The sequence below is a fragment of the Nicotiana tabacum genome, chromosome 18 (genome assembly GCF_000715075.1).
Source record: "Nicotiana tabacum cultivar K326 chromosome 18, ASM71507v2, whole genome shotgun sequence".
Taxonomy (NCBI): domain Eukaryota; kingdom Viridiplantae; phylum Streptophyta; class Magnoliopsida; order Solanales; family Solanaceae; genus Nicotiana; species Nicotiana tabacum.
In genome coordinates, this window is record NC_134097.1 from 9317542 (window position 1) to 9340242 (window position 22701).

The window sequence follows — 22701 nt, forward strand, 5'->3', positions numbered from 1 at the left end:
GCCGATAGACTAGAATTACCACCTAGTTTATCAGCAGTCCATGCGGTGTTCCATGTCTCCATGCTTCAGAAGTATCACAGTGATCCGTCTCATGTGTTAGATTTTAGCTCAGTCCAATTGGACAAGGACTTGACTTATGAGGAGGAGTCGGTGGCTATTTTAGCCCGGCAGGTCCGGCAGTTGAGGTCTAAGAGTTATCCTTCAATTCGAGTGCAGTGCAGAGATCAGCCGATCAAGGCATCCATGTGGGAGTCCGAGTCGGACATGCGGAGTATATATCCACACCTTTTTACTAGTACAGGTACCTTTATATGTCCGTTCGAGGATGAATATTTGTTTTAGAGGTGGAGAATGTAATGACTCGATAGATCAATTTCAGTTTTAGCCTTCATTTCTATGTTCCGAGACCTCGAATGGATTCATTTATCCTTCCTCGATTGTGTGCGCAGTCCATGTCTTTTTGCGTAAAAGTTTTATGTGAAAAATAGAAGAAAATCTAAAATGTTGCCTTAAAACTCATTTGAGTTGACTACAGTCAACATTTTGTATAAACGGATCCGAATCAGTATTTTGATTATCCCGGTAGGTCCATATCTTGATTTTGGACTTGGGCATATGCTCGGAATAGAATTCGGAAGTCCCTAGCTTGATTTAACGTAATTTGTTGAAAACTAGTAATTTGAAGGCTAAAAGACTTCCTAAGTTTGACCATAGCTTGATTTTATTGCTGCCGAGTTTGAATTTTGGTTCCAGAACTTGGTATAGGTTCATTTCAGTATTTATGACTTGTCTGTAAAATTTGGTGCAAAACAGAGTTGATTTGACGTGATTCAGACGTACGGTTGTAAAATTGCATGCTCTTGAGTTTCTTTAAAAATATCATTCATTTTAATGTCCGATTCATAGTTCTAGGTGTTATTTTGATATTTTGGTCACGCGAGTAAGTTTGTATAATGTTATTACACTCGTGTGCATGTTTGGTTTGGAGCCCAAGGGGCTCGGGCGTGTTTCGGATAGGTTACGGATGATTTTTGGACTTAGGCTATTGCTGGTTTTTGGAGTCTGCTGATGTCTGGTGTATCCTCCTTCGCAATCACAAAGAGTAATCTGGGCTGGGGTGGTTTCTCCTCTACGCGAATGCGGGGTGCTGGTTGCAAAGGCGAAGTGAAGGGGGGCTTACCCTTCGCGAACGCGACTGTCCCTCCGCGAAGCTTTGTGGGGATTATGGGGGGAGCTGGGCACTGTTCTACGCGAACACGATCATAGGGTCACGAATGCAAAGGCCTGGGGCAGAGCCATCGCGAACGTGTAGAGCATCTCGCGAACGCGAAAGCCTATAGAGTTGATGTGCTTCGCGTCAGGTCCTTTGCGAACGCGATGAAGACCTGATGCCAATGATTTAAAATGTTCCAAACACGGGATTTTCTCCATTTTTCACCATCTTCACATTAGAGCTCGGCCTAGAGGCCATTTTGAAGAGAAATTTCATCCCCACTTCGTAGGTTAGTATACTTTAAGTCGTTTTCTTCCATTTCCATTGACACCCGTTGAATTCTAATCTTAATTTATGCTCTTTCATGGTAGAAAATTAGGAATTTGTGGTAGAATTGGGAGTTATTATAAAATTGAGATTTGGACCTCAAATTGAAGTCAGATTTCGAAACTAATCACATAATCGGGCTCGAGGGTGAATGGATAATTGGGTTTTGGTCGGAATATCGAGTTTTGATCAAGCGAGCCCGGGGTTGACTTTTGTTGACTTTTTGGAAAAAGTGTAAAGATCTTATCTTTATGCATTGTAATTGATTTCCCTAGCATTGTTTGTTGATATTAAGTCGATTTTGGTTAGATTCGGTTGGTTCGGAGACTAATTTTAGAGGAAAGGCCCCAGTTGAGCTTTGATTTGCTTGCAGAGCGAGGTAAGTGTTGGGTCTAACCTTGATTTGACGGAATTAGGAACCCTTGAGCTATATGTTATGTGAATTACGTGTGTAACGGCGTATATGTGAGGTGACGAGTGTTTATACGCCGTCAAAATAATTGTTTCCATATTTTTTCGTATTTCATTAATTATCTTATTCCATGTCTTAACGGTTACATGCTTTAATTACTTTCTATGCCGTAATTTGCTACTTATCATTAATTACTCTTGTATTGAAATGTTCGTTACTTCCATAATTGCATGATTAATTGCTACTTGCCTTAATTGATTTACTTGTACACTTTAACTGTCATATATTTGGCTTGTCTTGTTGCTTTGTACTAATTATAGTATTCCTTGATTTGGTATGGGGTTCCTTTATTTCTTTGCTTTCATATTCTATAATGGTAGAGATTCTTACGAGTTGAGTTGTTGAATTGATTACATTTATTGATTTTGTTTATAGATCGGGTTGCACGCCGCAACGATTGTGATATGGTGGAATAAGGAAGGATTTGATATTGATATAGTGGGATGGGGTTTCATGCTGCAAAGGATTATATATGTGATTTTGATATGGTGAAATAGGGAAGGATTATGATATTGATTCTGATTATATGGTGGGATTGTTTTGCGCACCGCAACGGATTTGACATGTTTTTCTTGTTATTGATATGGTGAAATAAGGGAGGATTGTGTTTGTACGGTTGGATCGGGTTGCGCACCGCAACGGATTGTGTGTGTTGTATTCATTGTTATATTGTGTTAGCTTCCAATATTCTCATATGATATTCTGAGGAGTGATATTTTTGGATTCACTGATTTCGAAGATTGAATTGTTTTCATTAGTTAACTGCTTTGCCGTTATTTCATGTTTTTATTTCCTATTATTATTATACTGCATATAGGTTATTGTAAGTGACTTGTCTTAGCCTCGTCACTACTTCGTTGAGGTTAAGCTCGGCACTTACAGATTACATGGGATCGGTTGTACTCATACTACACTCTGCACTTCTTATGCAGATTTTGGAGTCGGTCCCAGTGGCGGTCAGTAGATTGCTCGGACTGATTGCTTGACGGAGACTTGAGGTACAGTTGCACGGTATCTGCAGCTCTGAAGTCCTCTTTCATATCACTCTAGTTGTATACTGTATTTCAAACAGTTATGCTTTCATTCAGACTTTTATTTGTAGTACTCTAGTCGCTTGTGTACTTGTGACACCAGTTCTGGGATTGTATCTAGACATTGCTGTTATTTTGGTTTACTCACTCTATCTCAGTTTTATTCAGTTTCTTGGTTATCATTTAATTTGATAAGTTAAAATGGCTAAAACTATTTCTAGTGTTGGCTTGCCTAGCAAGTAAAATGTTAGGCACCATCAAGGTCCCGATGGTGAGAATTTCGGGTCAGGACAATTAGTCTTTTACTTTATTCAAAAGGTTCAAACAACAATTCTGGGAGAGATTAGAGATATACTTTAAGTTTTCTTTCCTTGTCTATTATTTCCATTATTCTTTTTATTCTTCAAATTACCTAGAAATTGAAGTAATTTTGGTTATCAGTAACCCGATTTCTTCTTGATATTAACTTTGACCAAGAAATCAATTTTTGGGTTAAATAATAATCACTTTTAGATATTTGACTATATATAATTATATCATGCATTAAGAATCTACTAACCATAAAGATAGAAATCCAAACTCTTATTTGGCATGTACTCATAAATCAATATGGTAATGACCCGGCTGGTCGTTTTGAGTATTACAACCTCGTTCCGCCATTTACTGATCAATTTATGCTTTACAGTTGATATGTGACTTGCCGGGGTGATTAGTTCGGGTCAGGTGAGGTTTTGGAATGATTTGGAACACTTAGTTCCAAGGTTTAGAACTTAAGTTGAAAAGGTTGACCGGATGTTGACTTATGTGTAACGACCAAGTAAAATTTTTGCTAAGGAAATTAAGGTTTTGTGGTTCCGAGGTAGATCAATTAGTACAAAGGTCCGTGGCTCAAACCTTTTGAGTTGAACAATGCAGTGGGGAGTAAAAAACAAATTCGGCAGAAGAAGATATTTCTGCGGCCCACTATGCGGTCGCATAACCACTGTGCGGACCGCATAATGGCCGCAGAGTGAATCAGAGGCAGGGCAAGATTGGAGGAAGTTTGCGGTACATTATGCGACCGCAGACTAGTTTTGCAGTGCATTATGCAACCGCAGAACAGGTTTGTGGGTCGCATAATCACCGCAGACCCAACCAGGCGACCCCCGTTTTGGGGGGTTCAATTATGCGGTCGATTTGCGGACCGCAGACGTGTTATGCGGTCGCATATGCAACCGCAGATCTGCTTCGGGCTGCAATCTTTTTTCTAATTTTTGACCCGACCCTATTTCGATATATTGAGGCAAATGGGCTCTTTTGGAGTAAAAATCTGATATTTTAGAGAGTGGTGAGAGCATCTTAGAGAGAGAAAGTGATGACCTAGTCAATTGTTCATCAATTCTTGTTCAAGGTTTGAAGATTTCACAAGGATCTTGCTAGGACTTCAAAGAGGTAAGAATTTCTTCCCCTAATTCTTCAATTTCGAGTTTGGGGTAAACGATGGGGGATTAAGAGTATGATTCTTGGGTGTTAGAGTATCATTTATACATACACGTCCCAATAAGGTTGTGAAAAGATTGTTGAGTTTAAATGGGTAAAGATTGGGTTGAAAATGGTAGAAATCTTCATAGACTTTAATTGAAGATTTGAGGGTCTAGTTGATGTTGGAATTTGGTGAAATTTGTATGGTTGGACTCGTGGTTGGATGAGCGTTCATATTTTGTAACTTTTGTCGGGTTCCGAGATATGGGCCCCATGGGCAATTTTTGGGTGCAATTTCGGATTTGGTTGGAAAAATTAGTATTTTCATATAGAATTAATTCCTATAATTTGCGTTGACTGAATCGAATTAATTATGACTAGATTCGAGGTATTTGGAGACCGATTCGCAAGGCAAAGGCATAGCAGAGTAAGGAATTACATGGTTTGGGGAAAGTAACATTTCTAAATTTGGTTCTGAGGATATGAATCCCCGAATTTGGCAATATAAATTGTTTGGAGGTGACGCACATGATAGTTGACGAGCGTGTGGACGTGCACCATAGAAATTGTGACTTGAACAAATTCTGTGAAGTTGTAAAATTAAAGAATCATGTTATTATCTGAACATTTCCCCCGTGTTAGAGAAATTGAGCTGAGGCTCTTATTAAAGATCGTGTTTAGGCTATGTGTCGATATTTTGTGACCCATGGAGTTGTGTTGCTATTACATTAATTGTGTTTAAAAATGTGTTGCTATTAAATTAGTTGTGTTTAAAAATGTACATTTCACACTCAGTCATATTCATCCATTATGAGGATATTTATGGGACCGAGTTGCACGTTGCAGTAGGCCATATTGGATTTATATATTATTATTATTATTATGGGTCGGGGCTGCCCGCCTGCAGCAGGCCTTATAGGTTTTATTATTATACGGATCGGGACTGCCTGCCTGTAGTAGGCCATATCAAATTTATATTACGCTTGGGCTGAAGGAGCCCCTCCAGAGTCTGCACACACCCCAAGTGAGCGTAGATGATTATATATATATTCAGGATGGACTTCCCATGGCATGAACTTGCCTTATTTATTTATATTTTGATGAATTTTTCCTGTACATGGATCTTGTCCGTATCATTTACATATGAGGATAAATTACCCCGGGGCTGCATTGGCCTTATACGGTACTGAGTGACTGACTGTCAATCAGTGTGAATATATATACGGGATGGAATAACCCTGGGCTGGATTGGCCATAAACAGTACCGAGAGACCGAATGATTAGTGGCCAGTTGTACATGAGGTCTTTCCACTTAGATGTCACATTCCTCATATCATGCAGTATTGATCTATTTTGCTTGTACTGAGTTTGACTGTTGAACTTGAAAGTTACATTTCTGTACCATTATTTATGTACTAGACTGTACCTGCGAAGCTCATCACTACTTTCAGTCCAGAGGTTAGTCTTGTTACTTATTGAGTTGGGTGTACTCATACTACACTCCGTACCTCGTATGCAGATCCAGGTGATTTCGGACACGATAACTTTTAGACCCCAGTGTGTTACCATTTGGAGACTATCAAGGTAGCTGCTCGGCGTCCGCTGACCTTGTCTCTCTTTCCTTCTGTTATTATACTGTTCTATACTTTTAGATAGTATTTTATTAGTCAAACTTTGTATTTATATTAGATGCTCATGTACACAGTGACACCGGGTTTTGGGAGTGTATTTATATATGTATTTGTGAGATTTCTCCACTGGATTTAAATATTTTATTTTCAAACTTAAGAGAAATTGTGGTTCATTAAGGTTATTGGCTTGCCTAGTATTGATATAGGCACCATCAAGACATGTGAGATTTTTGGGTCGTGACAAGTTGGTATCAGAGCCTAGGTTACATAGGTCTCACGAGTCATGAGAAGGTTTAGTAGAGTCTTGCGGATTGATACGGAGATGTCTATACTTATTTTCGAGAGGCTGCCGAACGTTTAGGAAAATTTCACTTTCTTGTACTCTGTCGTGCGAATTGTTGATTCCAGAAACTAAATTTATGTTATTCTATTCTCTCACAGATGGTGAGAACACGTACTACCGGATCAGACGGTCAACCACTAGTGCCACCAGTTAGGGTCGCGAGAGGCCGGGGCCATAGTAGAGGTCGGGGTCGAGGTAGAGGTCGAGGTGTCACTCGTGCAACAGTTGGAGCAGCACCTGTAGCACCACCAATTTCTCTAACTCCAGAGCAGATTCTAGATATAGTTGAGCCGGCGGGACCAACTAGGAACCAGTTGTGCCCATTGAGATTCCAGGCCTACATGAGGCTTTGGCTCAGATATTGACAGTTTGCACTGGCCTTGCTCATGTGATTTCGGCTCAGGCCGCACCAGCCACTTCTCAGGCCGGGGAAGGTACTCATACCCATGTTGCCCGTACTCCAGAGCAGGTAGTGCAGGGACTTCAGATACCTGGGGCCCTACCAGCCTAGCCGGTTGTAGCTGCTTAGGCCCCGAAAGTCCCCGTTATGGCAGATGATGAGTAGAGGAGACTTGAGAGATTTGGTAGGCTTCGACCTCCATCATTTAGTAGTGCTAAGTCAGAGGATGCTCAGGGATTTCTGGATAAGTGCCAGCAGATGCTTCGGACAACGGGTATTCTGGAGACCAGTGGGGTCTCGTTTACTACTTTTCAGTTTTATAGGACTGCCTTCAAATGGTGGGAGACTTATGAGAGGTGCAGGCCGATCGGTGAAGTACCACTTACATGGCAGGAGTTCTCCGTTCTCTTTTTGGAGAAGTTTGTGCCGCAGTCTCGCAGAGAGGAGCTGTGCAGACAGTTTGAGTAGTTACATCAGGATGGCATGTCTGTGACGCAGTACGAGATGAGATTTTCTGAGTTGGCTCGTCACGCAGTTTGGTTGGTTCCCACTAATAGGGAGAGGATTAGAAGGTTCATTGATGGCCTTACGTATCAGCTACGATCGCTTATGACTAAAGAGAGGGTATCTAGTGCCACTTTTGACGAGGTAGTTGACATTGCTCGGCAGATAGAAGTGGTCTGTAGCCAAGAGCGTGGTGAGAGGGAGGCCAAGAGGCCTCGAGGTTTGGGCAGTTCTGGTGGGTTACCTTCTAGAGGGCAGTCCTACCATAGTAGGGGTCTCCCTTACAGGCACGCTCAGGCGGGTCGTCTAGTTCAACGTGGTATATCATCCAACCATGGTTCATATAGATCTTATTAGGATCAGTCATCTCTCAGTGCCCTGCCAGTCCAGAGTACGTGTCTCATGCTCCTTCAGTTCAGGGTTCATTTGCACCAGGTGCTTCTAGTAGTTATTCTGGTCCTCGAGGTCCGCCTCAGAACTCGCCACCATTTTTTGAGAGGGATTTCTATGAGTGTGGAGAGCTGGGTCATGTGAGGAAATATTGTCCCCGCCTTACGCGAGGTCCAGTTCAGTAGAGGAGTTAGGCTACTACTTCTGCACCAGTTGCTCCACCACCTTCCCAGCCAGCTCGGGGTAGGGCTCAGTTAGCTAGGGGTCTCCCAAGAGGGGGAGGTCGATCAGGTGGCGGTCAGGCCCGATTCTATGCTTTTCTTACCAGACCTGATGCTGTTGCTTCAGATGCAGTGATCACAGGTATTGTCTCAGTGTGCCACAAGGAGACATCTATATTATTTGACCCTGGTTCTACTTATTTGTATGTATCATCATACTTTACTCATTATTTAGATATGCCCCGTGAGTCCTTAGTTTCACCTGTACGTGTCTCTATGCCGGCGGGCGATACTATTATTGTGGACCGTGTGTATCGGTCGTGTGTGGTAACTATTGGGGGACTAGAGACTAGAGTTGATCTCTTATTGATTAGTATGGTTGATTTCGATGTAATCTTGGGTATGGATTGGTTGTCTCCATGTCATGCTATTCTAGACTGTCATGAAAAAACCGTGACGTTAGTGATGTCGGGGTTGCCAAAGGTCGAATGGAGAGGTTCTCTAGATTATGTTCCCAGCAGGGTAATCTCTTATTTGAAGGCCCAACATATGATTGGGAAGGGGTGTTTGTTCTATTTGGCCATTGTGAGAGATTCAGAACCGGTAGTGCGAGACTTTCCGGATGTATTTCCTGCAGACCTGCCGGGTATGCCACCCGACAGGGTTATTGATTTCGGTATTGACTTGGTGTCGGGCACACAGCCCATTTCTATTCCTCCGTATCGCATGGCACCAGCTGAATTGAAAGAATTGAAAGAGCAACTTTAAGAACTCATTGATAAGGGGTTTATTAGGCCTAGTGTGTCACCTTGGGGTGCACCGGTTTCGTTTATGAAAAAGAAAGATGGTACTATACGGATGTGCATTGATTACAGACAACTGAACAAAGTTACAATCAAGAACAAATATCCCTTGCCGCGTATTTATGATTTATTTGACCAACTTTACGGAGTGAGGGTATTCTCCAAAATTGATTTGAGGTCTGGGTATCACCAGTTAAAAATTCGGGATTCGGATATTCTAAAGACGGCATTCAGGACTCGTTATGGTCACTATGAATTTCTCGTGATGTCTTTTGGGCTGACCAACACCCCCAACAACATTTATGCACTTGATGAATAGTGTATTCCAGCCATATCTTGACTCATTTGTCAGAGTATTTATTGATGATATCCTGGTGTACTCATGTAACCAGGAGCAGCATGCACGACACTTGAGTATTGTACTATAGAGGCTGAGATAGGAGAAGCTTTATGCCAAATTCTCTAGGTGTGAGTTATGGCTTAGCTCGGTGGCATTCTTAGGACACATAGTGTCCAATAAAAGGATTAAGGTGGATCCGAAGAAAATAGAGGCAGTTTAGAGCTGTCCCATACCATCTTCAGTTATTGAGATTTGTAGTTTTCTCGGCTTGGCCGGTTATTATCGTCTCTTCGTAGAGGGTTTCTCGTCTATTGCGGTGCCTATGACCAAATTGACCTAGAAAGGTGCTCCGTTCAGGTAGTCGGATGAGTATGAAGAGAGCTTTCAGAAGCCCAAGACAGCTTTGACTATAGCCACAGTATTGGTGTTGCCTACGGGTTAAGGGTTTTATACTATGTATTGTGACACATCGTGTATTGGTCTCGGTGCAGTGCTGATGCAAGACGGTAGGGTGATTGCCTATGTGTCCAGACACTTAAAGGTACATGAGAAGAATTATCTAGTCCACGACCTTGAGTTAGCAGCTATTGTTTTTGCCTTGAAGGTTTGGCGATATTATTTGAACGGTGTCCATTATAAGGTTTATACTGATCACCGGAGTTTACAGCATCTGTTTAAACAAAAGGATATTAATTTGCGGTAGCGGAGTTGGTTGGAGTTGCTTAAGGATTATGATATCACCATTCTCTATCATCCCGGAAAGGGCAATGTGGTGGCCGATGCCTTGAGTCGTAAGGCAGAAAGTTTGGGCAGCTTAGCATACTTACCGGTACTCCATTTATCCAAGTGCCGCGAAGATGTATCAGGATTTGAGGCAGCACTATTGGTGGAGGCAAATGACGAAAGATATAGTTGGGTTTGTAGCTCGGTGTTTAAATTGTCAACAGGTGAAGTACAAGCATTAAAGACCGGGCAGATTGCTTCAGAGACTTGAAATTCCAAAGTGGAAGTGGGAGCGTATTACCATGGACTTCGTATTTGGGCTCCCACGGACTTTGAGAAAGTTTGATGTTGTTTGGGTGATTGTAGATCGGTTAACCAAGTCCGCGCATTTTATTCCAATTGGGACTACTTATTCTTTGGAGCGGTTGGCTGAGATTTATATCCGTGAGTTTGTTCGCCTACACGGCGTGCCAGTGTCCATTATTTCAGATCGGGGCACACAGTTCACATCATAGTTTTGGAGAGTAGTATAGTGAGAACTAGGCACACAAATTCAACTGAGTACAACATTTCACCCTCAGACAGACCGACAGTCCGAGCGCACTATTCAGATATTAGAAGATATGCTATGCGCTTGTGTTATAGATTTCGGGAGTTCTTGGGATCCATTTCTGCCACTGGCAGAGTTTTCTTACAATAACAGCTACCAATCGAGCATTCAGATGGCTCCGTATGAGGCTTTATATGGGAGACGGTGTCGGTCTCCGGTGGGTTGGTTTGAGCCGGGTGAAACTAGGCTATTGGGTACTGATTTGGCTCAGGATGCTTTGGAGAAAGTTAAGTTGATTCAGGAGCGGCTTCGCATGGCGCAGTCTAGACAGAAGAGTTATGCTAACTGGAAGGTCTGTGATGTTGCTTACATCGTTGGGGAGAAGGTTGTCCTCTAAATTTCACCCATGATGGGTGTGTTGAGGTTCGGGAAGAAGGGCAAGCTAAGCCCTTGGTATATTGGGCCTTTTGAATTAATTAAGAAGATTGGAGAGGCGGCTTATGAACTTGCATTGACGCCTAGTCTATCGGGTGTTCATCCAGTGTTTTAGATCAAAGAACATAGCTTTAGTGAAAGTGCAGTGGAGAGGCTAGCCGTCGGAGAAGCTACTTGGGAGACTGAGCGGGAGATGCAGAGCAAATATCCACACCTATTTGAGACTACAGGTATAATTCTAAACCCGTTCGAGGACGAACGTTTGTTTAAGAGGGGGAGAATGTAACAACCCGGCCGGTTATTTTGAGTATTATAACCTCGTTCCCCCATTTACTGCTCAATTTATGTTTTACAATTGTTATGTGATTTGCCGGGGAGATTAGTTTGGGTTCGGTGAGGTTTTGGAATGATTTGGAACACTTAGTTCCAAGGTTTAGAACTTAAGTTGAAAAAGTTGATCGGATGTTGACTTATGTGCAACAACCCCGGAGAATGTTTGCTAAGAAAATTAAGGTTTTGTGGTGCCGAGGTAGATCAATTAGTACAAAGGTCCGTGGCTCGGACTTTTTGGGTTGAACAATAAAGTGGGGAGTATAGGAAAATTTTCAGCAGTAGAAGACATTTCTGCGGCTCACTATGCGGTTGTAGAACCACTCTACGAACCGCATAATGGCCGCAGAGTGAATCAGAGGGGGGGCAAGATTAGAGGAAGTCTGCGGTACATTATGCGATCGCAGACCAGTTCTGCAGTGTATTATGCCACCGCAAAATAGGTCTGCGGGCCGCATAATCACCGCAGACCCAACCAGGCGACCCCCGTTCTTGGAGCTTCAGTTATGCGGTCGATTTGCGGACCGCAGACGTGTTATGCGGTCGCATATGCGACCGCAGATCTGCGTCGGGATGCAATTTGTTTCTAATTTTGACCCGACCCTATTTTGATATATTGAAGAAAAGAGGCTCTTTTGGAGCAAAAATCTGATATTTTAAAGAGTGGTGAGAGCATCTTAGAGAGAGAAAGTGAAGACCTAGTCAATTGTTCATCAATTCTGGTTCAAGGCTTGAAAATTTCACAAGGATCTTTGCTAGGGCTTCAAAGAGGTAAGAATTTCTTCCCCCAATTCTTTAATTTCGAGTTTGGGGTAAAAGATATGGGATTAAGAGTATGATTCTTGGGTGTAAGAGTATCATTTATACATGCACGTCCCAATAAGGTTGTGGAAAGATTGTTTAGTTCAAATGGGTAAAGATTAGGTTGAAATGGTAGAAATCCTCATAGATTTTAATTGAAGATTTGAGGGTCGAGTTGATGTCGGAATTTGGTGAAATTTGAATGGTTGGACTCGTGGTTGGATGAGCGTTCATATTTTGTAACTTTTGTCGGGTTCCGAGATGTGGGGCCCACGAGCGATATTTGGGTGCAATTTTGAATTTGGTTAGAAAAATTAGTATTTTCATATGGAATTAATTACTATAATTTGTGACTGAATCGAATTAATTATGACTAGATTCGAGGCGTTTGGAGACCGATTCGCGAGGCAAAGGCATAGCGGAGTAAGGAATTACACGGCTTGAGGTAAGTAACATTTCTAAACTTGGTTCTGAGGGTATGAATTCCCGAATTTGGTGTTATATAAATTGTTTGGAGGTGACACACACGATAGTTGGCGAGCGTGTAGACGTCCACCATAGAAATTGTGACTTGAACAAATTCTGTGAAGTTGTAAAATTAAAGAATCGTGTTATTATCTGAATATTTCCCACGTGTTAGAGAAATTGAGTTGAGGCTCTTATTAAAGATCATGTTTATGCTATGTGCCGATATTTTGGGACCCATGGGGTCGTGTTGCTGTTAAATTAATTATTTTTAAAATGTACATTTCACACTCAGTCATATTCATCCATTGTGAAGATATTTATGGGATCGAGTTGCGCGCCGCAGCAGGCCATATTGGCTTTATATATTATTATTATTATTATTATTATTATTATTATTATTATTATTATTATTATTATTATTATTATTATTATTATTATTATTATTATTATTATTATTATTATTATTATAGATAGTCGGGGCTACTCGCATGCAGCAGGCCTTATAGGCTTTATTATTATACAGATCGGGACTGCCCGCCTGCAGTAGGCCATAACGGATTTATATCACGCTTGGGCTGAAGGAGCCCCTCTGGAGTCTGTACACACCCCCAGTGAGCGTAGATGATTATATATTCGGGATGGACTTCCCAGCGCATGGACGTGCCTTACTTATTTATATTGTGATGAATTTTCCCTGGACATGGACTTGCCTTATTTATTTATATTGTGATAAATTTTCCCTGGACATGGATCTTGTCCGCATCATTTACATGTGGGGATAAATTACTCAGGGCTGGATTGGCCTTATACGGTACTAAGTGACTGACTGTCAGTCAATGTAAATATATATACACGATGGAATATCCCTGGGCTGGATTGGCCATAAACAGTACCGAGTGACCGAATGATTAGTGACCAGTAGTACATGAGGTCTTTCCACTAAGATGTCACATTCCTCATATCATGCAAAATTGATCTATTTTGCTTGTACTGAGTTTGACTGTTGAACTTGAAAGTATACCTACATTTCTATACCATTATTTATGTACTGGACTGTACCTGTGAAGCTCGTCACTACTTACAGTCCAGAGGTTAGTCTTGCTACTTATTGAGTTGGTTATACTCATACTACACTCTGCACCTCGTGTGCAGATCCAAGTGCTTCCGGACACGGCGACTGTTAGACCTCAGTGTGTTACCACTTGGAGACTATGAAGGTAGCTGCTCGGCATCCGTTGACCTTGTCTCTCTTTCCTTCCATTATTGTATTATTCTATACTTTCAAATAGTGTTTTATCAGTCAGACTTTATATTCATATTAGATGCTCATGTACTCAGTGGCACCAGATTTTGGGAGTGTATTTATATACGTATTTGTGAGATTTCTCCACTGGATTTAAATATTTTATTTTCAAACTTAAGTTAAATTATGGTTCTGTATCTGATAACCAGTTCGGGTTCATGCCGGGTCGGTCAACTACGGAGGCTATCCACCTTATTAGGAGGTTGGTGGAATATTACAGGGATGGGAAGAAGGATCTGCATATGGTGTTTATTAACCTGGAGAAAGCATATGACAAGGTACCTAGGGAGGTTCTTTGGAGATGTATGGAGGCGAAAGGCATGCCGGTTGCTTACATTAGGGCGATTAAAGACATGTATGAGGGAGCTAAGAACCGGGTTAGGAGGGTGGGAGGCGACTCCGAGCATTTTTCGGTTGTTATGGGGCTGCACCAAGGATTTGCGCTTAGCCCATTTTTATTTGCCCTGGTGATGGACGCACTGATGCACCATATTCAATGGGAGGTGCCATGGTGTATGTTATTCGCTGACGATATAGTTCTGATTGATGAGATGCGAGGCAGCGTTAATGAGAGGCTGGAGGTTTGGAGGTAGGCCCTTGAGTCTAAATGCTTCAAGTTTAGCAGAACTAAGACTGAATACCTAGAGTACAAGTTCAGCGCCGAGTCGAGGGAAGTGGGTGTGGACGTGATGCTTGAATCACACGTCATCCCCAAGAGAAGCAGTTTTAAGTACCTAGGGGCGGTTATACATGGGGATGGGGAGGATGAAGTGGAGGTTAGCATCTGGAGTCCTATGTGACAAGAAGGTTTCACTGAGGCTCAAAGGTAAGTTCTATAGAGCGGTGGTTAGACCAGCCATGTTGTATGGGGCAAAGTGTTAGCCGGTTAAGAACTTGCATATCTAGAGGATGAAAGTTGCAGAAATGAGGATGTTGAGGTGGATGTGCGGGCACACTAGGATGAATAAGATTAGGAATGAAGATATTCGGGAGAAGGTGGACGTGGCCCCGATGGATGACAAGATGCGGAAAGCTTGGCTCAGATGGTTCGGGCACGTGCGGAGGAGAAGTCCAAACTCCCCAGTAAGGAGAGGTGAGCGGTTGGCTTTGACAAGTATAAGAAGAGGTAGAGGGCGACCCAAGAAGTATTGGGGAGAGGTGATCAGGCAGGACATGGCGAGGCTTCAAATTTCCGAGGACATGGCTCTTGATAGGAAAGTGTGGAGCTCTAGCATTAGGGTTGTAGGATAGGGGTAGAGGAGCTCTTTGCTACTCCGCACCGGGTGAGAGGCTAGTCTGACAGGGTTGTGTCCTAGAGTACTAGTGGTTATTGTTGTGTTCACACTTCTCTTTCACTTTTCATAACACCGGACCTTACTTACATGCTACTGTTATTGTTTTTTATCTATTTTTTGGTACTTTTGATTCTGTTATTATTTTTATGCCTTCTGTTGTTGGTACTGATATATTATCTTTTTCGTTTGCTTCAGCCGAGGTTCTATCGGAAACAGCCTCTCTACCCCTTGGGGTAGGGGTAAGGTCTGCGTATACTCTACCCTCCCCAGACCCCACTTGTGGGATTTTACTGGGTTGTTGTTGTTATTGTTGTTGAGGTTGTCGGCTTGCCTAGTATTGATAAAGGCGTCATCACGACAAGTGAGATTTTTGTGTCGTGACAAGGATTTTCTCTTCTCTTTCGCAGGGGCGGCTCAACATAATATGGGCCTAAGGCAAAAACAAAAAGTGTGGCCTTAAATTTTTTTAATTACTTTTTACTCTAATAATTTATCCAAATCTAAAGAAGATATAATCAATTTTAATTATTTTCAATATCTAACCAATTTGTTTAATCTCTCTTGTGTTATCATGTTGAACTTTATTGATTTAGTTTTGAAAAACTTTTTCAACCAAGTCAACTAATATAGAAATTGTTAACAGTAATTGAATTAACACTTTTTACTTTATTGAGTTTGCCTATTAGAGTATTCTTTTACTTATACAGTTTCTCTTAGCACTTTTATTTCTAAATATAAGTTAAAACAAATAATATTGGAGTAACTACTATGTTTCAAGAGTCATTCAATGATTAGGACGAATTGTAATAGCTACTTATCAAAGTATCTTGAAAATGTGTATAAAGACACTCAAAGAATTAAGAAATATCGTTCTAAACTAACAGTGTAAGAAGATCGATTTAAGTTGGGATGAATTAAAGACATGAAACTACTAGTAACTACAATTTAAGATGTGTAAAACTTTTAGGTATAACAATTTTAACCAAATAATTTAAATTATTTTTCAATAGTGCATAATTATTGAATATTATATATAATATTTATAGATTTTGGGGCCCTAAGTATTTTGGGGGGCCTAAGGCCATTGCCTTAGTGGCCTTAGGCTCCGGCCGGCCTACTCTTTCGATGCAAAAGCCCTGAAGTTGTATAACATTGACATGCTGTAACTTTGAAGCAAGGCGGCTCAACATTGTCGGTGGCCTAAAGCCAAATCTTGATAAGAGACCTTAATTCTTTTTTTACTAAAATATTTTTTTTTTATTTTCATTTGAATTCTATTTTCTTAACTTCTTTAAATGCGTTTTATTAGTAACTTATTCTATTAGTTCTTTTCAACTGATCTTACCATTAATCCTTTTAATCTCTACTAAGACATTAATCCTAGGTAAATTTTATCAATTTTAATTAAGAAAAACTTTTTTCCACATATATAACTTTTATAGGAATATTTTTCTATGAGTAATATAGGTATTTGAGAAAAAATAAGGTCTTGTTTTTTTTTTCAAGTATATTGATTAGAGTATTGTCTTCTACTTGTAGTATTTTTTTTAACACTTTTAATTAAAAATTAAATTTAAACTATCAATATCAGAGTGACTATTATGTTTTTATCGAGGTTGAGGCATTTTTTAGATTCTTATCTTTTAGTTATCTCAAATTTTTCTCACAAAACAGAAAATCAAAAATATTTTCACACGTTTTGAATTATTCAACAAATCAAGTTTTCTTTTCTTTTTTTAATTATAAATTATACGTTTTACTTTAAGCTATTCGGATTTTTTTAAAAAAAAAAATAGTAGTAACTTATAAAACTACTACTACTAGTGAAAAATGGGGCCTCCAAAATTTTACGGGCCTAAAGTCATTCTGGAACTCTTCTACTCCTTGCTTAAAGCATTCTGAAAGTCGTTTTACTGCAATTTCTTGCCCATCACCTAACCTTCCCTGGATTGGATTTATAAGGCATTGAGTAATTGCGATTTATTAAGTCGCGAATTGGATTTATTAGGCATTGAATAATTGCAATATAATTCGTATTATATGTGATTTATAAATTGCATTCCGATTTTGCGATTATAAATCGCATTCCTTATTTGGGATTTATAAATCGTATTCAGGAGTGTCATAAGTTCTGGCTCTTCTTTTTAGGGGGAAAAAACATTAACCATTTAGTGGTTTATTGCTTTTGGAAAAACTCTGAGATTTGGGTCAAATGTGTAGATAAACTAACGGTTTAACCTCTGTGTTTTCCATATTTTTGGAATTATCACAAATCTACACATTCAGTAATTTTGGCAGCCAAAAGTGTATATTTTGGGGGACATTTCAGTAAATATCGACTTACTTTCCCATGATGTTATATTTTTTCCATGGTTCATATATATTTCAGTTTAATTGTAAGATTATTGTGATGAACCAAAAGGTCATCTTTAAATTTAATAATTAATTCTGTGTTCTAAGACCTCGAAAAGCACTATTTATAATTCTTCGACTTGTGTGCGCAATCCGTATAATTTTCCGGAAAATTTTTATGTGAAAAATGGATTAAAATGTGAAATAGAGCCTTAAAACTCAACTGAGTTGACTTTGGTCAACATTTTGAGCAAACAGACCTGAATCAGTGTTTTGACAGTTCCGGTAGGTCCGTATCGTGATTTGGAACTTGAGCGTTAGCCCGAAATTTAATTTGAAAGTCCCTAACTCAAGTTATGACTATTTAACGGAAACTAAAAATTTAAAGGCTAAAGATTTCCAAGTTTGACCACGGAGTTGACCTTTTGATATTGGGGCCGGAATTCGATTCTGAAAATTAGAATATCTCTGATATGTCATTTATGACTTGTGTGCCAAATTTGAAGTCATTCCGGATTCATTTAACATGTTTCGGCACGACATTTGCAAATTGAAAAGTTTAAAACTCAAAGTTCGAATCGAGGTGTGAATTATAATTTCGATGTTATTTGATGTGATTTGAGACCCCGAGTAAGTCCGTGATATGTTTTAGGACTTGTTGGTAAATTTGATTGAGATCCCGGGGGGCTCGGGTGAGTTTCGGAGGGTTAACGGATCGAATTTGGACTAGAAAATCTGAAGGTTCTGCCATCTGATGTAATCGCACCTGCGGAATTTCCATCGCAAGTGCGAGCTCGCAGAAGCGAGCCTTCCATCGCAGATGCGGGATTGGGCTGGCCTGGAGTCTTCGCAGGTACGGCCATGTTCCTAAGCATCGCGGAAGCGGAGGCTGGGCAAGTGAGGTTCGCAGAAGCAAAACTCCTTCCGCAAAAGCGGATGCGCAGGTGCGAGCCCAGGAACCGCAGGTGTGAAAATCCCTGGGTAGTGTATAAATCGAAGAGTCCGAGATTTTTCTCATTTTTAGATATTTTAAGTCTCGGATTTGGGCGATTTCAAAGGGGATTTTCACGATTTTGAATTGGGTAAGTGTTCTATAACCAAAAGTGTTTATATTTCATAAATCCATGTCTATATTCATCCTTTATTTCGGATTTAGATGGAAGAAATTGGAATTTTTGTAAAACTTTTCAAAAATGAAAAATTTAGATTTGAAGGTCCATTTGACATCGGAATTGGATAATTTTGGTATGGTTGGACTCGTATCAGAATAAATGTTCGGATTTCGTAAGTGTTTTCGAGATTCGAGACGTAGGCCCCACTGTTAGTTTTTAGATGAATTTCGGATTTTAATCTAAAAAATTAGTAAATTCATATGGAATTAATTCCTACGATTTGTATTGAGTATATTGAATTGTTTATGACTAGATTTGAGGATTTCGGACACGAATTCGCGAGGCAAAGGTTTATTGGATTCTTGAATTTGGTTGCAAAGCGAGGTAAGTGTCGTTGTTAACCTTGACTTGAGGGAATAGAACCCTTAATTTATTTGTTATGTGAGATGCATGTGTATGACATATAGGCAAGGTGACGAGTGTCTATACGTCGTCAAATTAATTGTTTGCATAATTACTCGAAAAATCATAAATCATGAATTAATTATTATATTAATTGTTTCACTCATATTCCTTGTCAAATACAAATTCTTGAATTCCTGCAATAATTATCACATGCTTATTTGATCATTACTCGCGAAATTATTATTCATTTAATTATTGATGAATATTTTGGAAGGTGAAGTCGGTATTTTGGTATTGAATTGATTGATGAGTGTATATCCCTGCACTTAAATACTCTTCCAAATTTATATTATTATTTTCATGGTAAGGAAGAGTGTAAAAGCACGAAGGGTGTTCACGTGCCATTGTGAGTGTAAAAGTACGAAGGGTGATGCCGTGTCAAATGAGAGTAAAAGCACAAAGGGCGGTGCCGTGCCATTTTCATATTATCATTTGCTCATTTTATTGTTGATAAATTAATTGGCTGCTAAGTGAGACTCCTCTTGCTGAAGTTATTATATCCTTCCCCTTCGCATGTTCCCTCCCAATTTATAAATTTTTATTTGTTGTATTATTGTTACTTTGTATTGGTATATACTTGTACAGGTGGTTTACATACGTGCCTTGTCATAGCCTCGTCACTACTTCGTCGAGGTTAGGCTCGGCACTTACCAGTACATGGGGTCGGTTGTACTGATACTGCACTCTGCACCTTTTGTGTAGATTTCGGAGTTGGTCCCAGCAGCGTATTGTAGATTTGCCCGGATACAGCTACCAGTGGAGACTTGAGGTATAACTGTACAACATTCGCAGTTCTGAAGTCCCCTTCTATATTATCTCATCTGTGTAGTATATTTCAAACAGGTTGAATTTTATTCAGACCTTTATTTGTATTATTCTAGAAGCTCGTGCACTTGTGACTCCAGCTCTGGGATGGTATTTAGGCATCGTTATGATTATGGATTATTCACTACATTTCAGACCTTACTTCCGCATTTGTTTCTTTGTTATTAATTAATTTAAAATTATTTTAAAATGGCTAATATTATTCTAACGTTGGCTTGCCTAGCAAGTAAAATGTTAGACGTCATCACGGTCCTGAAGGGGGAAAATTTCGAGTCGTGACAATTATTATTCTACTGCATTCTTTCATAGTGAATTTTAATTTATTTATTTTTCAAATAAGAAAATTGTGATCGTTGTAAGGTGTTTTGTTTAAGAAGTTGCTTATCGTTTAATCATATGAAATGAAAACAATTAAGTGCTTCATGAACAGAAAATTTGTAGATCCTTATAAATAAATAATTTTGTGGATTTTTCTTATGTGCAGGGTTAGGATACGTGAATTTTTTAATCAATTTTCAATGTTAAATTGGATATAATAAATGTATGTGACATAAAATAGATGTTATTGTTAGAATACTGTGTTCGAAAAACAGAATAAACAGAAGACGTTAGTTTAAGAAAACATAAACAAAAAATTTCGAGACCACAATTTTCTTATGTGTCCATAAGAAATTTAATCCCCTCACAATTGTTCAAGGTTTCGGATTAATTTCACCCAGGATAGAACGGAATAACTATTCTGTGATAATGGCACTACAAATCATACAACTTCAACAAACTTAAATGGCGGAGCAAATCATACAAAATGCTTACGTTTTGCTTTGAAGATCAATGCAAAACACAGAAGAGAGAGGGGAGAGTTTTCAGATTCGGTGGTAAAAAATGAGGCTAAGCCTCTCTATTTATAGCCAACAAAGTTGAGTCCCAACAGGTGCAAAGGTGCATGTTCGTTTGATAAGGTTGTTTATTCGGTAGAAATTATTTGAATTTCTGTTAAAGAGAATGTTTGGTCGTGAATTTGACAGTTGAAAATAATGCCGCAAATTTTTAAATTAATATTTTTCGCGCAAAAAATATTAGAAAAAAATATATTAAATGACAGAAAAGAAATATAAATTTGGTCAAAAAAATTATCAGTCGTTGATTTTCGTAGCTCATTTTGCTTGTAAAGTATGAATTGGTCATTCTGCGTACGCTTTTTCCTTAGTGGTAAGAAGGGTGTTTGGTTGCTTTCATAGAAACTCCTAATGCACTTTGGAAAGTCAATAGGAATTTTTGGTTTTTGGTACAGCTAATTATCACCCTATCTCTCTTTTTATACATAAAAAATTTGCTTTTGCACATAAAAGATCTATTTTTTACACATAAAAAATCTAAAAATGACACTTTTAAGTTTCAATATTGTAAATGGCCAAGAAAGCTCATTCCCTCCTCACTAAGGTGGGCTGGTTAAAGATACAAATTTTAACGGTCTGGTTTGTCACAATATGCATCAAGTTCAATTAATTTAACTAAAAAATAAAAGGAACAATTGTCACAAACTCTCTTTTCTTAACTGTCTATACAAAAAAAAACGTGTTCATTATTCTTGGTTTTCTGGCTAGAATTTTGCCTCTGTTTGCTTAACGTAGAAATTCAAATGGTTTGTCATATCTATCAAATCTATTTAATGTAATCCCATAGCATTTGTGGGAAAGAAAGTGAGCAAATATTGCTTTTAAGAAAGATTTTTGTACGTGTTTCAAGCCTAAATCTTTTCTATGGAACTTTAAGATAAGTCCCTCTCATTCTTTGGACAACTCCGAAGTTGTGCATTACCATTACATGACTAAACAAATAAGCTGTTTGTTCCAACTACTCCTTTGCCTTCAATATCTTTCTAACCATTTATGATGCTCATTTTGGACATAGTCCCCACATAAGATTTTCTTTTAATATTATAAGCATTAGCCCATTGAATCCATAGTCTTGTTTTTTTTATTACACAGCATTTTCCACACAAAAAGGTCAGTCACAAAATGTCCCATTTCATCACGGAAAATTAGAAAAAACATATACCGACTACTTTCTACTTAAAAATAGATTTGAACTATATAAAGTATGAAATTATTTTTGACATTATATTTAGTGGTAAAAACTAAAGTTACTATGTGATGATAATTTTCAGAATTATTACATAAACCTAGAATATTTTCTAAAATAATACATAAGTTTTTGTGATTGGCAGAGATGTGTGCAACATGGCTCATACATATTATCTCGAAAAAGAAAAAAAAGTGTAACACGCATATTATGATTTTAACAATTTATTAGAAAGCACAAACATATCGAGTCATGAAAAATTAATTAAAGGGGAGCAGAAGCACCACATTCCTTCCAAAGCTTGTCACTATTTTCCCAAACATCAATTTTATTCACTCCCTTCAACTCAGGACTGTCAAGAGTAGACTCCACAATAATGTTATGACATTTTCTCCCCAGTATCAAAAGCTGGCCACAACACTTTCAACATCGCTATACTTTCCACTATCGAATATCCTATTGAAAATGATCACTCCACAATCGTCCGAAATCTTTTCCAAACATTCCCCCACTTGCGTGTGAAATCCAGGGTATGGCTCAGGTGCCAACGTTTGTTTATTGTTATGATCAGAAACTGAATATAGCGAAGAATCATATGATCATAATCAATAACATCTGTATCTAGCAGATCAACATCATTGCCGAAGTCTTCTTCAATGGCTAGTGCTACTGGTGTCACAAGAAGAAACATGAAAACTGCGGCAATTGCTACAAGCCTCGTCAACTTTGCCATCTTGTGTCTTCGAGAAAAATATTGGAATAGAGGAAAAATGGTTAATTTGTGAGTATATATTTAATAGAAAATTAGGAGTGAGGGGGAATTA